The sequence below is a fragment of the Podarcis vaucheri genome (genome assembly GCF_965113315.1).
Source record: "Podarcis vaucheri genome assembly, chromosome: 6".
NCBI lineage: Eukaryota > Metazoa > Chordata > Lepidosauria > Squamata > Lacertidae > Podarcis > Podarcis vaucheri.
Genome location: NC_138764.1, coordinates 19,827,719 through 19,836,940, shown reverse-complemented (window position 1 = coordinate 19,836,940; position 9,222 = coordinate 19,827,719). Strand labels below are relative to the sequence as shown.

The 9,222-nt window shown below is 43.5% G+C and overlaps 1 long non-coding RNA gene across 1 annotated transcript; it reads right to left on the bottom strand.

The window, feature by feature from the left end:
* Positions 1-330: 330 nt before the first annotated feature.
* Positions 331-9,149, bottom strand: LOC309533927. The gene is made up of 2 exons (XR_014220539.1): positions 8,451-9,149; positions 331-569 (listed from the first exon to the last, which is right to left on the bottom strand). It is a non-coding gene; the product is annotated as an uncharacterized lncRNA (long non-coding RNA).
* Between the last annotated feature and the right edge of the window lie 73 nt (positions 9,150-9,222).

Sequence of the window (9,222 nt, the reverse complement as noted above, 5' to 3'; positions counted from 1 at the left end):
TTGTTTTAAGTTTATCTGGTTTGCTTACTTTGAAAAGCTCATTTCGTTTTCAGGGGAGGATCGGAGCGGAAGGAATGCTCAGATTAAGCAACAGTTTGTAGGAGCATAATATAGGCGTGCATGTGGAATATTCATGAATATGTCGAGTTCCTGCTATAGCAATTCTTTTAAAAATGAATCCGTTCTCTTTGCACAGATTTCTCTCTCTGCACTTTTCACACAATAATGTGCAAGTTCTAAACACTGAACAGCACGCAGTCTGCCAAGGAAACTACCACAGGTATTCATACAAAGAATAAAGATTTTAGACAGAAGAAATAGAATGTGGGCTCTTTTTAAGTGCTTTTATTACTCATGTGTTGGTACATACTTATAATACATACACACAATTCGGCTAATTAACATGCACCTACAAAATGGCTTCACGTTGCTTTAGCACATTGTTTTAAGCAAAAGTGGAGAATAGAATTTTCACCTTGCAGTCGAGATCTTGGATAACGTTGTTGCCAGCTGAAACCTGCTTGGCTGCTGATCTTCTCCTGTATCAACGAGCTGTTTCCTCCAAAGATCTGGGAATAATATTTGGCAGGAATGTTACAGCACTACATCTGTTCGTACGGTCAAGATGTGCAGAATCTGAGAAATCTCCCAGGAGACCCGGTAAACACCTCTTCGTCCTTGTGGGTTTATCTCTAAGTTAGCCCCTCTCAATTTGTATCAGAAAATTGTTTTTTAGGAAAGAGGCTCAGAGCTGGAAAGAAGATAAAGTTCCTACCAGAGAAGAATGGCAGATGAAGTTGATGAAACGGCTAAAACGACCGGAATGAGAAATCAGGAAGTCCAAAATTTTAATAAAGAATGGGGAAAATTTGTAACTTATCTTAAAGACCCATTGTAAACAGTTAAAATCTTTAGTAGGATTGGAATATCACTTGTAGTTTAAGGGTGAATTCTGGGCACAGTGGAGATGTAAAAGATTTGGGTCATCATAAAGGATGCGGGAGGAAATGATTAATAATAGGACCCACAAAGGGGAGGATGGAAGTCCAAGAAATTCCCTGGAATCCTGTTTTTATTATTTATGTTTTATATATCTCTGTAAAACTTGAATTTGAAAAATCAAATAAATAAATAAACAAACATGCATTTATTTTAAAATTTGGTTTAGGAAAGAATTCAATGGCAATTTTCATCCGCCTTGACATTGTCAACTTTGCCCACTATGGTGAGCTTCTTCACAAGCTGGGATTTTCCAGGAGGATATGCAGCTGACGGTAAAGGTAAAGGGACCCCTGACCATTAAGTCCAGTTGTGGCCGACTCTGGGGTTGCGGCGCTCATCTTGCTTTATTGGCCGAGGGAGCTGGCATACAGCTTCCGGGTCATGTGGCCAGCATGACTAAGCCACTTCTGGCAAACCAGAGCAGTGCGCGGAAACACCGTTTACCTTCCCGCCAGAGCGGTACCTATTTATCTACTTGAACTTTGACGTGCTTTCGAACTGCTAGGTTGGCAGGAGCTGGGACCGAGCAATGGGAGCTCACCCCTTCACGAGGATTTGAACCGCCAACCTTCTGATCCGCAAGCCCTAGGCTCTGTGATTTAACCCACGGTGCCACCCGTGCCCGCAGCTGATGGTAGGGGATAAAAAACCCCCACACAAATCAATCTAACAGATTGAGGTTGAATCCTGACAAGACAGAAGTACTGTTTTTGGGGGACAGGAGGCGGGCAGGTGTGGAGGATTCCCTGGTCCTGAATGGGGTAACCGTGCCCCTGAAGGACCAGGTGCGCAGCCTGGGAGTCATTTTGGACTCACAGCTGTCCATGGAGGCACAGGTCAAATCTGTATCCAGGGCAGCTGTTTACCAGCTCCATCTGGTATGCAGGCTGAGACCCTATCTGCCTGCGGACTGCCTCGCCAGAGTGGTGCATGCTCTGGTTATCTCCCGCTTGGATTACTGCAATGCGCTCTACGTGGGGCTACCTTTGAAGGTGACCCAGAAACTACAACTAATCCAGAATGTAGCAGCTAGACTGGTGACTGGGAGAGGCCGCAGAGAACACATAACACCGGTCTTGAAAGACCTACATTGGCTCCCAGTACGTTTCCGAGCACAATTCAAAGTGTTGGTGCTGACCTTTAAAGCCCTAAACGGCCTCGGTCCAGTATATCTGAAGGAGCGTCTCCACCCCCATCATTCTGCCCGGACACTGAGGTCCAGTGCCGAGGGCCTTCTGGCAGTTCCCTCACTGCGAGAAGCCAAGTTACAGGGAACCAGGCAGAGGGCCTTCTCGGTAGTGGCGCCTTCCCTGTGGAACACCCTCTCACCAGATGTCAAAGAGAACAACAACTACCAGGCTTTTAGAAGACATCTGAAGGCAGCCCTGTTTTGGGAAGCTTTTAATGTTTGATGTATTTTTATATTTTTATATTCTTTTGGAAGCCGCCCAGAGTGGCTGGGGAAGCCCAGCCAGATGGGCGGGGTATAAATAATAAATTATTATTATTATTATTATTATTATTATTATTATTATTATTATTATTATTATTATTATTATTATTATTATTATTTTGTTATATCCACCATACATTTAAAGATTTCCCCAACCTTAAGAATCCTTGGAAGTGTAGCTTATCCCTAAACAAAGACACAATTCCTAGCCTCCTCAAAAAGAAAAACTAGTTTCCATTATTCTTTGGGGAAAACCACGGAAGCACGTGAACGTAAGCGGGTACTCGCTTGGTGTTAAATAAGGATCAGGCAGACTCAGCAATGGAGAATAAGAAGGTAAGGTTTATTGCCAGGCCCAGTTTGGAATCTCTTCCAAAAGGAACTGGGACCCCGATTGACAGAAATCCAGAGGTCTTTATACCTGAGCAAATCACAGCAAATCATAGATCATGAGACAACCATGAGGGATTCACGATATTGTCAGCGAGAATCAGCCAATTAGCAAGCTCTTGTCACGCTACCAGCTCCTGGTCAAGCACTGGTCAAGCACAGAGTTCTAGTTCTGCTTTCCGATGCTTGCAGTGACGCTCTGTCTAACCTCTCCCCTAGGTATGACAGGACAGGGAGTTTGGAGATTTTGTGGTTTTGCTCTTCCTGTTCTGTGGATCAATTTAGCCTGTATCTGAGGGGATTTTGTACCAGTATCTCTGATTCACGTCTTCCGCTTGTCCAGGGTACACGGATGTTTCTAGGGGAAAGGTCGGCTCCTAACTTTGCTGTTCCAAGCAGTTTGCAGTTAGCTAAGGCACAGCTTCCCTTTGATTCAAAATGGATTATAAAATACTGTAAGCCTTGATTATGTGTAAGCATATATGAATATATTGATTACTGATAACTGATTATATGGATAGCATAGGGGTAGCCCTTCTTCCTTGCCTCACCACGTGTTTTTAAAAGTACGGTGTGGCTTTGACATCTCTCCCTCAAATGACAAGTCCTATTTTGAATGCAGGTGCACACTCTGTTCTAGAGAAGGTCTTGGGCCAGCAACTGATCGCAGAACCAGTCTCAGCTACTCATTATTAGTTTGCAAATCCACTGAAAGTTCAGACCAGGGCCAGCCCACCCATGTGGCAGGGTGAAGCTGCCATTCTGGGTGTGGAAGTCTCCGAGGTGGTACCCCTGGTGGCACCCTGCTTACCTCGCCACCTTTGCCACTGGGGAGAGATGTGGCACTAGCATCCATGGCAATTTCCAGCGAGATCTCACCAGAACCTGCCACCACTGCCACTTCACACTAATGCCACACAACCTAGGCAAGAGTTGCCCAGGTGTTCTGGCAAAACGAAACACGCCACCCATGGTTCAGACATTGCCAGTGCTACTTTTCTAGAAAAAGGGGTGCCAGAACTCACCAGGAATGCCTTCCCTCTTATAATGACAATGGCGCCCACCTGAGAGGCGCCAGAACTGTCAATGCCAAAACAGCCATCGGGGCAGAAGTGAACAGAAAATGATGACACCTTCTTGACGTTTTCACTCTCGGAAGCACCCCTCTCCTCCCAAGTGAAACAAACTTTCCCAAAACACAGCCTTAGAAGCCAGGACAGAACTGATTGCTGCAGAGCCAATAATAAGCGATTGATCATAGATCATAGAATCATAGAGTTGGAAGAGACCACAAGGGCCATCGAGTCCAACCCCCTGCCAAGCAGGAAACACCATCAGAGCACTCCTGACATATGGTTGTCAAGCCTCTGCTTAAAGACCTCCAAAGGAGGAGACTCCACCACACTCCTTGGCAGCAAATTCCACTGTCGAACAGCTCTTACTGTCAGGAAGTTCTTCCTAATGTTTAGGTGGAATCTTCTTTCTTGTAGTTTGGATCCATTGCTCCGTGTCCGCTTCTCTGGAGCAGCAGAAAGCAACCTTTCTCCCTCCTCTATGTGACATCCTTTTATATATTTGAACATGGCTATCATATCACCTCTTAACCTCCTCTTCTCCAGGTTAAACATGCCCAGCTCCCTTAGCCGTTCCTCATAAGGCATCGTTTCCAGGCCTTGGACCATTTTGGTTGCCCTCCTCTGGACACGTTCCAGTTTGTCAGTGTCCTTCTTGAACTGTGGTGCCCAGAACTGGACACAGTACTCCAGGTGAGGTCTAACCAGAGCAGAATACAGTGGCACTATTACTTCCCTTAAGGGGGTACATTGTCCTTCACCGGGGAGGGGGGAAGCCTTGGACTGGGCCTGGCTCAGTGATCTTCGGTGTAACACAGCGATATCACAAGTGCACAAGATGCTGCTTTGAGACACTGGAGTGCCCGGGAATAGTCTGCAGAATTTTTTTTTTGCAGAGGTCTCTCTAGGCATACTGAGAGTACAGACATGATTCTCTTGCACTGCATAAATCATTCCTCTGGTTTATTGCCCATAACTTGAAGAGGAAAAAAATCTCCAAACTGTGCACATCGGAAATCCTACCTTTATATATGATAATTGATTTAATCTCCCCCGGGGAAAGGTTATAGCTTGTAAGCCCGAATGTAAAGTCTACTGTTGTTAGGCAGGTACAGCAGCCTCATGATTCCACATCACTGCAGAATACATCACTATTTAGATACATTAAACACAACATGTAGAAAATGAAAACAAAACCTTTTCCAAGCATCTATACGTTTTTACAAGCTTCCCCAGCAGGGAGCTAAATTTGTCTACGAGCCCCATCAAGCTTACATGGCTTTTCCCCAAATGAGAACCATAATTTTCTTTTCAAATATACTGATTAGATCTCAATTGCTAGCAAAGAAATTGCTTATACAGCCATGTATATTTTACTGTATGGGATATGCTTCTACTTTAAGTGGAATTGATGGCAAACTCTGCATATATACCCAGACTTATTCTTGGATTGTGTGGGTTTTATTAAAAGGAATTCATTTCAAATACCTGGCTGGAATTGCTGAGCATTCCTAAATAGATCTAAATTGTACAACTACAAACAGTCTGGGATTAGCACCCCGAGAGCAAGGCTGAAAATGCTTCCTTGAGTTTACAAACAAGGTATGAAAACCTCAATGACAAGTTTTGAACATAGCCCTATTTAAGATAATCCAGCAGTGATAAGAGATTGAGGTTTTAAAGTTTCGAACAAACTCAAAAACAGGGCAACAGATTTCAGATGGTTTATCATTTATAAACATCAAACTCCTGAGATAAATACTGATATTTTAAGAAAGAAATTACTAAAGAGGGAAATGTATTGGATTTTTAGATTTGGTCCCTTAATTCCGTCAGGTCTCAACTCTTATATTGACTAGAGTTCCTTTTTGTAATCTCTTATAACTCTATTTAAACAATATTCTTGTTATTCTTTACAAACTTTGGCAACCACGCCCTATGTTTGAACTAGATGGTCTGTCCCTTTAAAAATTCTTTCACCTTACAGTATGAAAACCTGTGGTTGGGAACACCCTATATCATTCTTTAACATCAGCAGCCAGGAATGCCAAGCCCTGTTTTTGAGTTTGTTTGAAACTTCAAACCTTAATTTTGTTATTACTATCGCTTGGTCCTCTTAAATAGGCCTGTATTTTAAACTTGTCATTGAGGTTTTCATACCTTTCTTTAACATCAGAAGCCAGGAGCGCCTCAGCCCTGTTTTTGAGTTTGGTTGAAACTTCAAATCTCAATTTCTTATTACTACTGGCTGGCTCTCTTAAATAGGGGTTTGTTTAAAACTTTTTTGAGTTTCTGCCCTGTTTTTTTGAGTTTGCTTGAAACTTTAAAACCTCAGTTTCTTATCACTACTGCTGGATTATCTTAAATAGGGCTGTTTAAAACTTGTCATTGAGGTTTCATACCTTCTTTGTAAACTTGAGGAAGCATTTTCAGCCCTGCTCTTGAGCTTGTTTGATATCACTTAACCGGCATCTCGTTAAGTCTTTAATTCTAGTTTATTTTTTTATTTTTGTTATTCTATAGTCGATTACTTCTCGTTTCAGGGATTTTCACAGTAATTTCTTTTGTTCTGTCAATTTCTTGGGTCCGTGACTGTCTTTTTTTCACTGGGATTAGCACCCCAGCATGCTCAAGAGTCTTTAAGACCAAACACAGTATTTAATAAATTTTAAAGGTAAAGGTAAAGGTACCCCTGCCCGTACGGGCCAGTCGTGTCCGACTCTAGGGTTGTGCGCCCATCTCACTTAATAGGCCGGGGGGCAGCGCTGTCCAGAGACACTTCAGGGTCACGTGGCCAGCGTGACGAAGCTGCTCTGGCGAGCCAGCACCAGTGCAGCACACGGAAACGCCGTTTACCTTCCCGCTATAAAGCGCTACCTATTTATCTACTTGCACTTAAGGTTGCTTTCGAACTGCTAGGTGGGCAGGAGCTGGGACCGAAAGACGGGAGCTCACCCCGCCGCGGGGATTCGAACCGCCAACCATGCGATCGGCAAGCCCTAGGCACTGAGGTTTTACCCACAGCGCCACCCGCGTCCCTTAATAAATTTTACTATTTATTAAACTTGCATACCACCCTTCATCCGAAGACAGCAGGGTGTTGCACAACATAAAAAAGCAAAATGAGAACACAAAATACATAACTAAAAAAAAACCCAATAACAAATCAATAACCCCCTCCCTCCAACAAAGATATTTAAAAGGCCATAGATTGTATGGCCAACCAACCAAAGGGCTGGTTATAGAGAAACATTTTAACTTGGCACTAATGATATATAATGAAGGCGCCAGGGGAGGGAGCCACCACAGAAAAGGCTCTTTCTCATGTTGCCACTCACTTGACCTATCATGGAAGTGGCACATAAAGACCTCAGATGATGATTGCAGGGCCCTGATCGGTTCATACGAAGCTGTTTAGGGCTTTATAGGACAAAACCAGCTCTTTGAACTGAGCCAATGTAGTTGGGCCAGGATTGATGAAACGTGCTCAAACCGCCTTACCCCAGTGAATAACCTGGCCAAATTTTGCACCAGCTCAGGTTTCCAAACCATCTTCAGAGGCAGCCCTACATATACTGTGTCACAGTAATCTAACCTAGAGGCTACCAGAGCGCAGATAACAGAAGTTAGGCTGTCCTTGCCCAGATAGGGGTGCAAGCTGGGCTACCAGACAAAGCTGATGGAAGGCACTTGGCTCCACCAAGGCCACCTGAGCCTTGAGTGACAGCAAAGGATTGAGAATCAACCCCAAGGTTCCTTGCTCCTTCAGAGGAAGCGTAGCCCCATCAAGAGCAGGCAACCTGCCATCCAACAGGTCTAGGAGCTGCCCACTCATCTGGGGGTCTGTCTTCATCTGGACTGAGCCCGTTGGTTGGTTCTCATCCAGTCCATTACCTTTGCAAATAAATTTTTATTGTTCTCAACATGTAATTCTTTTTCCAACAATCCTTATTGTCAAATTATAATCCCTTTGACTCTGCCAAGTCCTGATTTCCCTCCCTCACGACTACTGGTATAAACATCACATAGTTTTTGCGTATATTATTGTCATAACTCTGTTTTACATTGGAGGTGTTACTCCAGTCCTGCTAGTCTCTTAATATTTCTGTTGTTCTCCTTTATACATTCAATAAATTTATTCCAGTTGTTATTGTATCTCTGGTCCTCTTGGTCCCGGATCCTTCCTGTCAATTTGGCAAGTTCCGCAAAATCTATCATCTTCACCTGCCACTCCTGGATGGTTGGTAAATCTTGCGTTTTCCATCTTTGGGCCAGTAAAGTTCTTGCGGCGGTTGTGGCGTACATGAACAAGTTCTGGTCTTTTATTTTAATTTCTTTTCCCACCAGACCTAGCAAAAATGCCTCTGGTCTTTTAGGAAAAGTATACTTAAATATCTTTTTAAGTTCATTATAGATTAACTCCCAGAATCTTTTTACCTTGCCACAAGTCCACCTCACCCAGTCCATTACCAAGGCAAAGCAATGGTCCATGTGCTACAGATTTAAAGGATAATATTATGAAACTGTCTTACCCGTGAGTACCCTGGCCACTCATTCTGCACCAGTTGACGCTTCCAAACTGTCTTCAGATGTAGCCCCAAGTATAATCATTAATGTGCTGATTAGGGTGCCATGACTTCTTATATGGTTTAGTCCATGGGTAGGCAAACCAAGACCCGGGGGCCAGATCCGGCCCAATCGCCTTCTAAATCCGGCCCACAAATGGTCTGGGAATCAGTGTGCTTTTACATGAGTAGAATGTGTCCTTTTATTTAAAATGCATCTCTGGGGTATTTGTGGGGCCTGGTTTAATTGTATTTGGTTGGAGTCCAGAATTTCCTGTTAACAGTTCTGTTCTTGTTTAAGGTAGGGAGCCCGAACTCTAGAGCCTTCATTAAAAATAAAAAGGCACTTGCCACCTGAAAGGAAAGCCAAGACACAAAATGCATACCCTTCTAAGTGTTTTCCAAGTTATTTCGGTGGTTTTGTTGTTGGGACAGACCAGTGGTCCATGGAAGCAGCGGTATGCTTGTTTAAGTGAGCAACTGGGGCAAAAATACTCAATTGAATACAAGTGGAATTATTTAATTCCTGCAGAACTCGGGCCAAATTAAGGCTGGCTGAAGTCTTGGAGCTGTACTAATTTGCAGGGTGAAGGGGCCACAGAAAGAAAAATAGCATTTATTTTTAAATATGCATTTCTCTGGGTTAAAGGGACCAAAATTTGATGCCTACCATACAAACAATAAGCTCCCCTTTTGCAGTCTTTTTATACCTCGTTTCCATAGCCATGTGAGGCAGGTT